Raw genomic sequence first — 14951 nt, forward strand, 5'->3', positions numbered from 1 at the left:
TAATGGTGTGGAAATAGAATAAGGAAATATTATTTATTCATTCACTAATGTAACACAAGAAGGTGACTCAATTCAATTTATAGGCAGCAGATTTATAACAAAAAAATGAATTATTTTTCCACAGTCAACTTTGTGGAACTTTTCTCTAGGAGATGGTGGTAAGGTCCAAACCATAACAGGATTTCAATAAGTACAAAATAAATTCAAGGAGGATCAGTCTATCAGTGGCTACCAGCCAGAATTGGCAGGGATGGTGTCCCTAGCCTCTGCTTGACAGAAGCTGGGAATGGGCAAGGATCATGATGATTGCCTCTTCTGTTTATTCCTTCTGAAGCACCTGGCATTGGCCACTGTTGGAAGACAGGATTTTAGGCTAGAAGGACCTTTGGTCTGACCCAGCTTGGCCATTCTGATGTTCTTATATAGAGCTAAAATGTATCTGCCCCCTGCTGTAACCCACCAGACCCTGATCCCCTTCCAGAACTGAGATAAAGCCCAGGAGTCCTCATGGGGTCTCTCTTTCCACAGAGTAACAAGGTAAAATATACATTAAAACCTTAAGGCTAACTGCTAAGTTGTCTGCTGAAAAAAGTAGAGTTTTCCAGTGCTGACATAGCCCCTGGATAGAGGTGAGCTGTGTGTGGGAGGGTGGATGGGGTTGGTTTCCCTCCCTCTATTTGGTGCTTGGTTTGTACTGAGTATGCTCGGTAACACTGCTGAATCCCCTGTTCTCAGCCCACTTCCTCACCCCCATCACAATATGCACAGGTTACCCTCCCCACCACCAAAATCTGAAATGGCACCCTTGGAAGGAGCATCCGTAACAGGCCCAGTCTGCCAAGGAACTGCATAAAGATGGACTCTTTACAGCCCCCTATACACTCTCTGAGTGCCCCATCCCTCCAGCAGCACCAATAGGGCCATGCCTAGTCATCCCTTCTGCCAACTGCCATAATCACTCCCTTCCAATCACTGTAACTGACCCTTCCAACTGACATGACTAACCCTCATCCTTTCCTACCACCCTAATTCCCTCTCAAACTCCTACCACTGCTGCTGCTGCCTGTTACTCCCTTCTGCCTCACCCTGCCTGCCCCAGACCACTGCTGTCAGCACCCCTTACCCCAGCCAGCTGTGACCAGCTCCTGCTCTGACCGCCCCTTGTCAATCACCTTTGTGAGTGCTCCAACCTCTGCCACTGTCAGGGCCAGGCTGCAAACACCCACTCTGAGTGTGGCCAAGAGAAAGAGGGGCCTACACTGGCTGGGATCTTAAAGCCATTGTAATCTAGCTGTCAATGGCCTGCTTATAACATTGCCAACTCTTCATTGAATTAAGTCTCAAGTTGGGGTGTTTTTCCTAATGAGACTCCCAGTTTTCATTTGAAAGAAAACAAGTTTCCTAGCCCCCATAAATGTGGAAAGAATTTTGAAAAAATGAACCCCCAGCACTCAAAAAACAGAAGACCTATAAAAAGAATGCCAAATAGATTATCTTTAAAAATTCATGATTTTAATCCAATCTGAAGATATTTAGGGGCCTGACTAATGATATTGGGATGTGTGGGGTTGTCACTATTAGGTCTGTTTCTTCCTCTCGGTTTCAAGGGAGCAGTTGAAGAATAAAATTCTAAAGGCCAGGTTCTTACCAGCGCAGGGTCTTACCAGCGTAGGGAAAAAATGATACCCACTTTCTGCATTTATATGCTACAAAAGTAATTTTAATGTTTGTAAGTATTATGGCCAGCAGCTATCTGCATGGCCTCTTTTGCATATTTCAAAGAATGGTATACACACAAAACATGCAACCATACCATTTGCTCCAAGGCTGTGTTTTAGAATGCTTTTTTACAGCTTCTGTTACAGAGGGTCCAACAATGTTTCATTATCAATCTGGAAAGATACAGAAAATGTGGTAAGGCAGGGGGGAATATTGAGAGAGACAGAATATGCACAGACAATCTCTTGATCGCCCCATGTTGGCTGAGAGTTGCCTGGCACCTATGGGCTACGTCTACACTGGCCCCAAATTCCGGAAAAGGGATGCAAAACAGGTAAGTCAGAATAGGGAAATCCGCGGGGGATTTCAATATCCCCCGCAGATTTAAATAAACATGTCCGCCGCTTTTTTTCCGGCTTGGAGAAAAGCCGGAAAAAAGCGTCTAGACTGGTGCGATCCTCCAGAATAAAGCCCTTTTCCAGAAGATCTCTTATTCCTACTTTCAGGTAGTAAACTATGAGCATACCATGAGTTCTTTGAAAAGGTCAGGATTCTTGTAAATGTACCTTTATCAACTTACTGGATGATATGACTAGATGGGCAAAATGAAAATCAGAAGTGGCATACCATTTGTTTTTTAACTCCAGAAAGCATCTTCACAAATTTCATGTGAAATAAACCCTCAATCTTTGATATTATCAGATAGATGTTTAAACAAGGCCACTATAACCTTTGAGATTGAGCAAATGTTTATTCTACCAATTTTCAGCATGTATTTGAACCCTACTTAAGAGTTTAAAGTGGCCTCCATGATGTAAAGATCCTCATTCAAGCTGCCCACATCATTTTGCAATGTTTTTTCTGATCCCCAAAATGTTTTACATGTTGTTACAGATTTTTATTAAACATGACTTGGAAATGTATCAAAGAAGTTTAGAATCACTTGATGAATGTCCCCAAAACGCAGAACAAAGTATAATGCGTATGTCAATTTTCACATGACAAATACAGGCAGTCCCCGGGTTATGTACAAGATAGGGACTGTAGGTTTGTTCTTAAGTTGAATTTGTACGTAAGTCGGAACTGGCGTCCAGATTCAGCCGCTGCTGAAACTGACCAGTGGCTGACTACAGGAAGCCTGAGGCAGAGTTTCTCTGCCCCGGGCTTCCTGGAATCAGCCGCTGATCAGTTTCAACAGCGGCTGAATCTGGACGCCTGGGACAGAGCAGCTGGGGTGCTGCCGGGTAGGTCCCCGCAGCGCCGCACCTCGGCGCTGCGGGGACCAACCCGGCAGCACCCCAGCTGCTCTACCCCAGGTGTCACCAAGTCACCTGCTGCTGAAACTGATCAGCAGCTGATTCCAGGAAGCCTGGGGCAGAGCAACTCTGCCTCGGGCTTCCTGTAGTCAGCTGCTGGTCAGTTTCAGCAGCGGCTGACTTGGGGACGCCTGGGGCAGAGCAGCTGGGGTGCTGCTGGGTTGGTCCAGTAGCGCCGCTCCTCAGCGCTACTGCACCAACCCAGCAGCACCCCAGCTGCTCTGCCCCAGGCGTCCTTATTCAGCCGCTGCTGAAACTGACCAGCAGCGGCTGAATCAGGACGCCTGGGGCAGAGCAGCTGGGGTGCTGATGGGTTGGTCCAGTAGCGCTGAGGAGCGGCGCTGCGGGACCAACCCGGCAGCGACCCAGCTGCTCTACCACAGGCGTTGGTGAGAAAAGCCTGGTCTGGGTGGTCCCGCCGCCCGTGTCCTCTGCAACTTTGCTCCACGTCTCCCTGGTCTGCTGGGGGGCCCCACCCCTCCCAGCAGACCAGGAAGACGTGGAGCAGCTTTTCTCGCCCCGGAGGACGCGGGCGGTGGGACCTCGGTGTGTCTGGGCGGTCCCACCGCCCACGTCCTCCGTGGCGAGAAAAGCCCCATTAGTAAGTACAGATCCAACGTAAGTCAGCTCCACGTAACCCGGGGACTGCCTGTATGTCAATTGTCCATCTCACTTTGGCAGGTTGGGGTTTTTTCATATAAAATATATTTCAGACCACCTTCAATGAACAAAAATTGCTGCATTTGTGATATAATAGCTGGAAAGCAAATACATGTTCAGTTGCTTTGCATTAAGCAATTTTGTGCCAGCAAATGACTAACCATGAGGGAGACTCTTTAATGTGGCATATATTTTCATTTCAGAGATAGGAACATTTTTCAAGATCAATAGTCTCATTAAATTTTTATGGGTGATTTTTAATGGATGTGGAGCATTAAGTGTGATACAGCATGATGATTTGATATTGTCCATCTCTAATGAAACACACTCAATAGAAAACAATTTTATAAGTCATCTTAGGTAAGGAATTCTCAAACATTTTTACACCCTAATAGGATTTATTTGCCTGCTGCCTGACTCAGTCTTCTAGTTATAATCAGGTAGGTATTGAAACAAATTCGTAGTGGCAACTAGAGATATTGCCCACATGGAATGCTACTAGAAGATTTTAATCGAAGTCTATTAAGCCAATAATACTGTTTTTAATTTAAAGCCTTTTATTCATATCTATTTTGATCATTAAGAAATTTCCAGGAAAAGCTGCAGTTAGCTTCCCCTTGAAAAGACACAGATCTAGCACCTCTGTCCAAGAATAGTTAAGCAAGCAAGCAGTACATTCTTTAAAGACAAAATTAATATGTACAGTAAACTTCCAATAATCCAGCACCTTTAGGACCCCGGGGGTGCTGGATTATCAGATATGCTGGACTATCGGAAGGGGGGGCTATGAGAGGTCTGGGATGGGGTGGAGGGGTGCCAGTTTCAGCAGCGGCTGAATCGGGACGCCTGGGCCAGAGCAGCTGGGGTGCTGCTGGGTTGGTCCCGTAGCGCTGCTCTTCGGCACTGCGGGACCAACCCGGCAGCACCCCAGATGCTCTGCCCCAGGTGTCCCCAAGTAAGCCGCTGCTGAAATTGATCAGTGGCTGACTGCAGGAAGCCCGGGGCGGAGCTGCTCTGCCCTGGGCTTCCTGGAATCAGCCGCTGGTCAGTTTCAGCAGTGGCTGAATCGGGAACGCCTGGGGCAGAGCAGCTGGGGTGCTGCCGGGTTGGTCCCGTAGCGCTGCCCCTCGGCGCTGTGGAACGAACCCAGCAGTACTCCAGCTGCTCTGCCCCAGGCGTCCCCAAAAGCAGCTGGGGTGCCGCCGGCTTGGTCCCGCAGCCCCGAGTGGCAGCGCTACAGGACCAACCCAGCAGCACACAAGCTGCTCTGCCCCCAGCTTCCCTGATTCAGCTGCTGGTCAGTTTCAGCAGCCGCTGAATTGTGGAAGCCGGGCGCAGAGCAGCTCCAGTTGTCCGGCTGCCCAGAGCACTTCCGGGTTCCTGATGGTGCCAGACCATCAGGAGTGCCAGACCAATGGCGTTTTACTGTATTTAGAAGTAAGTGGTTATAGTAAAGAGGAGAGAGAGATAATACAGGGTTAGAATCAAAAAAATAAATGAAGCAGTGCAGTAAATAAAGACATGACACTACAGTAACAGTTTCAGTTCTATGGTATATAATGATGTCACATTATAACAATTTAACAACTAAACATATAACGGAATATCAATTAAACATTTAACACTTAAAGCTAAGCATCCAGTAAGTGCTGGTATGGTGATTACTAAATGGGCCAGGATTTCATTCAGACCACACTCATTCAACTTTATTTACAGGCAAAATCCATACACCTCTAGGTGATTTAAATTTCTCAAAATCACTTTGACAGTTTAAGGTGCTTCTATCAAACAGGCTCAGGAGTTGTCTGCTTGCTGGCTGCAGTCTAGCCAGGCTTCCTGCTCCTGAGGTAAAACTGGCAGGTCAGGAATTAAAACCAGGGGTCTGTTGGCCTCTGCTGGCTGGATAGAAGCAGCCTTTGGGGAGGACAGCTATAGAACATCTCCTGGTTGCATCAGCCCTGTTCATTCCATCTAGGATATCTCAGCTGACTCATAGATAACCTCATACTCAACAGGAAATGATGCAGTGCTCTCTCTTGATTACATCATCCCTATTCATCAGCACAAGCTCCCATATATACCTATGGGTTTTTCTCAGATGACCAGTGGCTGACCCTGAGAAATATCATCCAAGTGGAGGGTTCTATTGCTCTAGAGGAGGTGAAATTATTACATAATAGGCAATGGATTCCTATGTACCTTAGAAATGGAACTTTCTATTTCATCATTCCCAATATCCTCCATTATCAGATTTTCTAATTTAAACTATTATTAATTCTTACTGAATTAAAGCCTCATTCCTAAAACTACTTACCGGTCTAAATATGCAAAAAGAGTCCTGACAACACTGCCACTCATTTATGTCCAATTAAGCAATTTATAATATTTCAGATTTAAACTTCTTTTCCAATATTTTTCTGTAAATTTCCAATTTAAAGTATCATAAGGCATTTCAGGCAAATGAGGCAAAATCTTTTGTCACAGGAGGAGTAATAATAGGAAAACATTCAGATACTTCAGCTCTCTCTCATGTTGTGGCATTTTTTTAAAACCCTTATCATAGTATTCTTTTGATTTGCATTTCCTCCTCCCATCTGTTCTGTTTCTATACACCCACTTCTCTGTCATTTGCTCCTATTCATACCTACTCCTCTGCTGCCTGGTCCTCCTCTCACCCTGCACGTGCTGTCTGGTTCCCTTGGTTTGGATCTCAGGCTATATCTAGACTGCAGGCTTCTTTTGGAAGAAGCTTTTCCGGAAGAGATCTTCCACACAAAAAATTCTTCCAAAAGAGAGCATCTGCACAGCAAAAGCACATCGAAAAAGTGAAAGATAGTGTCCACACTGAATGGACATTATCTCATATTTAAGCTGTGATTACTATGGATGGAGTGGCTTTTTCCTTTTTCCTCTTCCCTCTTCTTTCAAAAGAGCTCCCTCTTCCCTGTCCACACACGCCTTTTTCCGAAAGAGCTCTCTTGGAAAAAAGGCTTCTTCCTGGTAGAAACAGGTTTACCAATGTTGGGAAAAAAAAGAACAGTTACTTACCTTGTAACTGTGATTCTTTGAGATGTGTTGCTCATGTCCATTCCAAAATAGATGTGCATGCGCAGCGTGCATGCGTCGTCGGAAGATTTTCCCTCAACAGTACCCTTAGAGCCAGCAGGGAGCCCCCTACAGTGTCGCCAGTATATACCCTGCTGGCTCCCTCCCCACTCCAGTTCCTTCTTACCAGCATGGAACCAGCAAAGAAGGGGGGAGGGATTTGGAATGGACATGAGCAACACATCTCGAAGAATCACAGTTATGAGGTAAGTAACCGTTCTTTCTTCTTCGAGTGATTGCTCATGTGCATTCCAATATAGGTGATTCCAAAGCAGAATCTAACTAGGAGGGGGACCGGCAGAAGGATTCACTCCTGAGCTAAGGACCACTCTACCTAGGGCAGCGTCCTCTCTGGCCTGCTGCGGAAGGGCATAGTGGTTAGTGAATGTGTGGACCGAAGACCACGTGGCAGCCCTAAGATGTCCGAGATGGGAACCTGTGCGGCGAAGGCGGTGGACGCCGCCATCGCCCTTGTGGAGTGCGCCCTGAGGGGCGGGGCTCGCGTGCCCACTAACGAGTAACACTCTCTAATGCAGGCAGTAATCCACGAAGCAATTCTCTACGTGAATACGGGCTGGTCCTTCATGCGTTCCGCAATGGCTATAAAAAGCTGCTGTGACTTGAGGAATGGTTTAGTCCTATCTAAATAAAAGGCTAACGCCTTTCTAATGTCTAACGTGTGAAGGACCGGTTCTTTCCCAGATGCGTGCGGTTTAGGGAAGAAAACCGGGAGAAAAATATCTTGGGAAGTGCGGAAAGAGGAGACCACCTTCAGCAGAAAAGCTGGATGGGGGCGGAGTCTGACTTTATCCTTAAAGAATACTGTGTAAGGGGGCTCACACATGAGTGCCCTAAGCTCGGATACCTGCCTTACGGATGTGATTGCTACCAGCAGAGAAACCTTATACGACAGGTGAAGGAGTGAACAGGTAGCCATTGGCTCAAAAGGGGGTCCCATAAGCTCAGAGAGGACCAGGTTTAGGTCCCACCGAGGGATGGGGGCCCACACGTGTGGATAGAGTCTATCCAGACCTTTCAAGAATCTGTTCACCGTCGGGTTAGCGAACAGCGTTTTGCCCCCTTTCCCTGGGGGGAAAGCCGATATGGCTGCCAGGTGAACCTTAATGGACGAGAAGGATAGGTGCTAGAGCCTAAGCTCTAGCAAATAGTCCAGGATCCTGGGGACTGGTACCCATCTTGAGTGCACCCTCTGTTGAGATGCCCAGGAATAGAAGCATTTCCATTTAGCCAGGTAAGTGGATTTAGTGGACGGTTTCCTGCTGCCTAGGAGGACCTCCTGAACCAGTTGAGAGCACTGGAGCTCCTGAACCATTAGCCACGGAGCTTCCATGCTGTCAGGTGGAGGGACCACAGGTCTGGGTGGTGCAGCCTGCCTGAGTCCTGTGATATAAGGTCGGGGACTAATGGGAGGGCCACGAGCCTCTTGCATGAGAGGCTGAGGAGTGTCGAGTACCAGTGCTGACGCAGCCATGCTGGGGCAATTAGAATGAGGAGGAATCCGAATTCCCTTACCTTCAGCAGCACCCGGTTAACCAGAGGGAATGGCGGGAATGCGTACAGCAGGCCCCGCAGCCAATGAATAAAGAGAGCATCCCCTAGGGATCCCCGTCCCTGTCCCAGGAGGGAGCAGTACCGGGGACACTTGGCATTCTGGGATGTGGCAAACAGATCCAGGTGGGGAAACCCCCATGCGTGGAAGACGGATTGGGCTACGTCCCACCTTAGAGACCACTCGTGACCCTCAAACTACCTGCTCAGTATGTCTGCCAGGACGTTCTGGGAGCCCGGGAGGTACGAGGCCATTGGGTGGATATCCGCGCCGATGCAGAGCTCCCAGAGGTGAAGTGCCTCAGAGCACAGGTAAGGGGAGCGGGTCCTGCCCTGTTTGTTTATGCAAGCTACAGCTGTCGTGTTGTCCGACAGAATGAAGATCGACTTGCCCCTCAGGTGGGGAAGGAAAACCGCACAGGCAAGCTGGACTGCACTGAGTTCTCTGATATTGATATGCAGGGAGGCTTCATGCGGGGACCATGTACCTTGGGTGTGTAGGTCCCCGAGGTGGGCTCCCCAACCCGTGTCTGATGCGTCCGTTACGAGTCGGAGTGACGGGACCGGCCTGGAGAACGGGACTCCAGAGCAAACCACCTCTCGGCGCGTCCACCACTGCGACATGCTGAGAACACTCGGGGGGACAGTCACTACTCTGTCCCAAGAGTGGGCGGTTGGCCTGTGTGCCCTTGCCAGCCACATCTGCAGGGGGCGCATGCATAGCCTGGTGTGTTGCACTAGGTAAGTGCAAGCGGCCATGAGTCCGAGCAGGCGTATGCAAGTCCAAGGGGTAGTCATTGGAAATTTCTGCAGCGACTCGATCTCCGCTTTCAGGATGAGGAGCAGGAGTAGGGTAAGGAAGCCCTCTGTGACGGGGAGTCCAGGGTGGCGCCCACAAACTCTATAGTTTGTGTGGAGATTAGGGTGGATTTGTCCACGTTCAGGAGTAGACCTAGATCTAGGAAAAGGCCCGAGTTGATGAGCACGTGGTCTCTCACCTGGGCGTCCGACCCCCCACAGAGGAGCCAGTCGTCCAGATAGGGGAATACTTGGATACCCCATCTTCTGAGTTCTGTGGCCACCACCGCCATGCATTTGGTAAAAACCCGGGGGGCCGTAGATATGTCAAATGGGAGATCCGTAAATTGGTAATGGTCCCAACCCACCACAAAGCGTAGAAATCTGCGGTGGGAAGGGGCAATCGAGACATGGAAATAAGCGTCTTTTAGATTGAGGGTAGCGTACCAGTCTCTGGGCGCTAGGGAAGGGATAATAGCCACCAGGGTCACCATCGTGAACTTTCTCTTTGCAATGAAGCAGTTCAGGGCCCTGAGGTCCAGGATCAGGCGAAGGCCCCCATTTCCTTCGGAACCAGGAAGTACTGGGAATAGATACCCCTGCCCCGGTGTTGAAGGGGGACGGGTTCCACCGCCCCCAGTTCGAGGAGGTGATTCACTTCCTCCTGCAATGGGGCTTGTGAGATGGGTCCCTGAAAAGGGACGGGGTGGGGGGTTGTGAGGGAGAGGGTGAAATGAAGGGAATGGAGTAACGGGACTCCACGATTTCTAGGACCCAGTAGTCTGACGTAATTGCTCTCCAGGCCCGGGTAAATTGGGATAGGCGGTCCCTGAATGGGAAAGGGGAAACTGGTACAAAGCCCTCAAGCATCCCTTCAAAACCCCTGACAGGGTCCAGGTGGCTTATTGGAGGGACCCCGCCATTTGGAGGGGAAAATGGAGTCAGAAGGGGGACGAGAACGATGGTGGTTGTTTCTGCCGTTATTCCCCCGGCGGTGTGAGAAATCGGGCCACAGGCCTTGGGAAGGCACCCTAGTGGCACTCCTACCCACAAAGGAATGCCTTTGCGTGGCCGGGATGTGCAGGCCCAGTGATTTAAGCGTGGCCCTCGTGTTTTTCAGCCCATGAAGGTGCTGGTCCGTTTGATCTGAAAAGAGCAAGGTACCCTCAAAAAGAAGATCCTGGAGGGTGTTCTGGACCTTGGACAGTACCCCAGAACCCTGCAACCAGGAACTGCGGCACAGTACGACCCCCATAGCCATAACCCTGGAGGCGGCTGAGGTTGATCCAACGACAGTCACGGCAGTAAGAAGGAACTGGAGTGGGGAGGGAGCCAGCAGGGTATATATGCACTGATATGCCAGTGCCACTGCAGGGCTCTAAGGGTACTGCTGAGGGAAAATCTTCCGACGACGCGTGCAGGCTGCGTGCACACATCCATATTGGAATGCACATGAGCAATCACTCGAAGAACCACCTCTGTTCTTTCAATTTTTTTTTCGAAAGAAGGCGATTGCAGTGTGGACATAAGTAAAGTTTTTTGGGGAAAATGGTTATTTTTCCCAAAAAACTCTGCAGTGTAGACATACCCTCAGGAGCTTCTCTGGTGCTTGATCTCCTCCTTCCTTGTTTACCATGATCTCCCTTCCAGTCTACTTCTGATCTGGAATTCCTGTCTCACTCCATGCAGGCTTTAGTCTAGATGATGGCTTATGCTTCCTCTCCTTGTGAAGGCTTCTGTTCCTGGGGGCAACTTCCACTTTTCTCCTTCTCCTCTTATGCTGAATTCACCCATTAGTGGAAGCAGCGCGGGTAAAAGCGCCTACTTATTTCCATCACCTTCTACAAGTTTCCAGGATTTTCAGAGTCATGAAGGGGACCACTTGGGCCTCAACTCAAACATCAGGAAAATCAAGTGGTAAGTTACAGCCATATAGTAGCAGATTGCCGTGTATTTTCCCTAATGACATATTGATAGTTGTGTTTGAGGTTAAAAATAGCTAGATGTAAGATTTTAATGTCATTGTAAAGATGAACATTTGTCATCTTTACCTTTATGTGTGCATGGCAATATAACATCAACTGTCCAAATAATGGGCAAACCACAGAGGAACAATCTTCATATGCTAGAGTAGCATTTTTTCAAATTTGTCTATGAAGCACTGGTTTGTGAACAAGTTCCTAATGGTCAAAGGAGAAAACTATTTCTCTGATGTAATGAAGCCTATTGCATTTTGCCCACAGTTTGGGACAGCTGACATTACATTGTCATTCACTACTAATGTTGAAAAATACACAGGTTCAAAACTTAGTGTAAAGCAGCACACCTAGACTGACATTGAAATAGCTATATCTAACATCAACTATAACAATCAATGTCTCAATGGAAAACAAACATTCTACAATAATACAACAGTGTGTAGATGTACTGCACCCATCTATTTTCAGATAATTCAACTGTTTGAATGATCAAGGCCCAATGATGATGTTCCCCTTTACTAGACAGTATGGAGGATAATAGTATAATATACACCAATGGGGCTGAATGGCTAATTCAAAAGAGTAATAGAGCAAAACAGTATGACACTGAACAGTAACTATTCTCTATGTCACAGCTACAAAACCAAAAATGGGATGTAGCCTTTAATAGGCAAGAGGAGTAGCTCCTACAAGATTGTCCTATATATAATGTTACCAAAGTGCTATATTTATGAAGCTGGCACCATTCAGACTGAAATGGAATTGTATAGTTCCAAAACTATTCCTCTTTCTGCTGCCAACTGCAATTGACAATTTTAGAGACAAAGGACCAAATTCTGTTCTTTGTTACACTAGGATAAATTTGGAGTAATTCCTTTGTCATCAACAGAATTACTCCAGACGCATACAGATTTATACAGGTATAACTAATAACAGAACTTTCCCCAGCATGTGGGATGGATGCAAAAAGAGTACATGAAAAGTATAATTTTTCCACTCAGTTTTTCTTCCAATTTATGGGTTTGCAGCAATTCTAAGAGATACAAACAGCCCGTGTGTCCTATGGTTTACTCAGTTTTAACTCAGGTCTGGAGACATGAATGACTAAACTATTGTGGCCCCTTCTGATCAACATGTTAAAATTAATGCAAGTTTGTCATCACCATTGGAAGCATGCAAAGAAATTATTTGGATTGCTTTGGTTTAAAATGCATAAAATTAAATCTTTATTACTAGGAAAATATAAAAAAAAATCAAATAATTTCCTATCATTTTGAACACTTTGGCTACGTCTACACTGGCCCCTTTTCCGAAAGGGGCATGTTAATTTCAGAGATCGTAATAGGGAAATCCGCAGGGGATTTAAATATCCCCCGCGGCATTTAAATAAAAATGTCCGCCACTTTTTTCCGGCTTTTAGAAAAGCCGGAAAAGAGCGTCTACACTGGCCCCGATCCTCCGGAAAAAGCGCCCTTTTCAGGAGGATCTTATTCCTACTTCAAATTCCTACTATTGCAACTTCAAAGTAGGACATGTTTGCCTCTGGATCATGACTCATTTATGCCTGGTCAAACGGACTGAATTCAAACGTTGGTACCCCCCTCCCCTCCTCCACCATGTGCAATGAGAACTTATGAGTCAGTTAAATTGGATGCAAGTAACATGGCTTATCTGATACTGTATATTGTCTTCAACAGGAAGAGGACTCATAACAAAAACAGTGACAGACTTTACTTGTGTTACCAGTGATCATTATGGAATCACACTGCCAGGAAGCTGGACAGATGCCATAGCTAGTGCAAAGGCAGAGTGTCTCTATAGATGACCATAGCCCCCCTGTAAAGCCTTGAAGATTTGCCAGGTTTGACAGTGGGCCCGTTACACAGACACGCCCAGACACATTAGGTTAGTATATTACATCTTTGTCTGATCATCCTTCTATTTCACTGATGGAGGTTGTGTGTGTTCTCTGACAAAAGTTGTGAACGAGCTGATTGTCATGGTTATGGTACGATGTTGGAGAGATGCAAGATGTAAAATATTAAGTGGGATGGGTCTCAGCTAACTCAGTCTAGAGTGAGAATATCTTTCAGGTCACAGAGCCTTGTGTTTACAGGCTGGACCAGAGGCAGGCCTTAGCATTTACAAAGATAAAAGTCCGCAAAAAGAGGCTCTGGATGGGGAAGAGAGGGAAGGGGGCCCTCAGGACTGAAGTTCATGAAACACCCTGATTATGAAAGAAGACAAAGCCTTGGACTATATAAGAGAAGAAAGGGCATAATATATGATCCATTAGAGGGGATGTCTCAGGAAAAGTGGATCTCAGCTCTCTAAATTGGACAAACACTGTTTGGACTGTACCGGATTAGACAGGGAAGAAACTTGTTAATAAGCATAGGCTATAGAGTGTGTGTTATGTTTTTTGTTTACTTGTAAACTTATTTAAAAAACATTTTCACTTTATTGGAATAGTTAACTCAAACTTTGGTAAATAAACTTCTATTTGGTTTTATTAGAGAAATGTCTCGGTGCTTTGTGCTGGGTTTACTGCTTCCATAGAGGCAGTGGATCAGTGTATGATGTGGGTATCCAGAACACAAAGGACCAGGCAGTGTAATGTAATGGATATGGAGGCATGTAAACGACTTACCTGCAATTTACAAGGCTTGTGGTACGAGAGGGTACGTCTAAACTACATGTCTCCGTCAACAGAGCCATGTAGATGTTTGTTCGGCAAAGGGAAATGAAGCCGCGATTTAATTAATCGCAGCTTCATTTAAATTTAAATGGCTGCTCCGCTCTGCCGATCAGCTGTTTCTCGGCAGATCGGGGCAGTCTGGACGCTCCCACGCCGACCTGAAAGCCCTTTATTGACCTCCCCGCTATGCCTCATAGGATGAGGTTTACCAGGGAGGTCGATAAAGGGCTTTCAGGTTGGCGTGGGAGTGTGCAGACTAGCGCGCTGAGCCGACAAACAACCGATCATCTGTTTGTCGGCTCAGCGTGGCAGTCATTTAAATGTAAATGAAGCCGCGATTATTTAAATTGCGGCTTCATTTCCCTCTGCCAATCAGCCTAATCTACATGGCTCCATCAACGGAGCCATGTAGTTTAGACACACCCATAGTGGGCTCAGTGGAGTTTATGTCGTGTTTGTGTTGCCTGCAGTTGATAGTTATAGGCAAAGCACAAAGGCCTTTTTGTGGGCACCGTGCTTACCTCACACTGTGTAGTGATTTACTATGGACATTGTGTTTCACCCCAAAAAAGTCAGCCTCACAGTTTATTCTGTGGAGAAAAATCTTACTCTCTGATGGACCAATGGGGAAAAACTCCACAAGAAGTTCTCACCAGATATGTCTACGCAGCACGGCTATTTTGGGATACCAAAAATATTCCAAAATAGCTACTCCACGTCTATGCAAGCCGCCCATTATTTCAAAATATTTTTCAAAATAACTGGCATGCTATTTCGCCATCCTGCTAACCTTCATTCCACGAAGATTAAGGGATGTCTCAAAATAGCATGTTATTTTGAAATTTGTCGTAGCACAAATTGCATATCTTATTTCAAGTTTAGGGTGCTGGGTAGATACACCCATGGAGATTTCAGGGGTAACAGTGTCTTAGCTTCGCCCTGACTCTTCCCCACATACCTTCACACCACACATTCTCTTTTGTCATTTGCTAATCTTCTGCACTGGACTAGCTTTGGGCTGTAAATTGATAGACCAGTATATCCAGGACCTAATCCAATACCCATGGGAATCTTTTCATTGACTTATTTGGGCACTGGATTAGGCCT

General features: G+C 46.8%; 1 pseudogene; it reads right to left on the minus strand.

Annotated features, from left to right (window-relative positions):
• Positions 1 to 7359: 7359 nt before the first annotated feature.
• LOC149524049 (uncharacterized) lies at positions 7360 to 8292 on the minus strand (annotated as a pseudogene).
• Between the last annotated feature and the right edge of the window lie 6659 nt (positions 8293 to 14951).

The sequence above is a fragment of the Pelodiscus sinensis genome, chromosome 7, assembly GCF_052426305.1.
Source record: "Pelodiscus sinensis isolate ZL-2025 chromosome 7, ASM5242630v1, whole genome shotgun sequence".
In the NCBI taxonomy this organism is placed as follows: Eukaryota; Metazoa; Chordata; order Testudines; family Trionychidae; genus Pelodiscus; species Pelodiscus sinensis.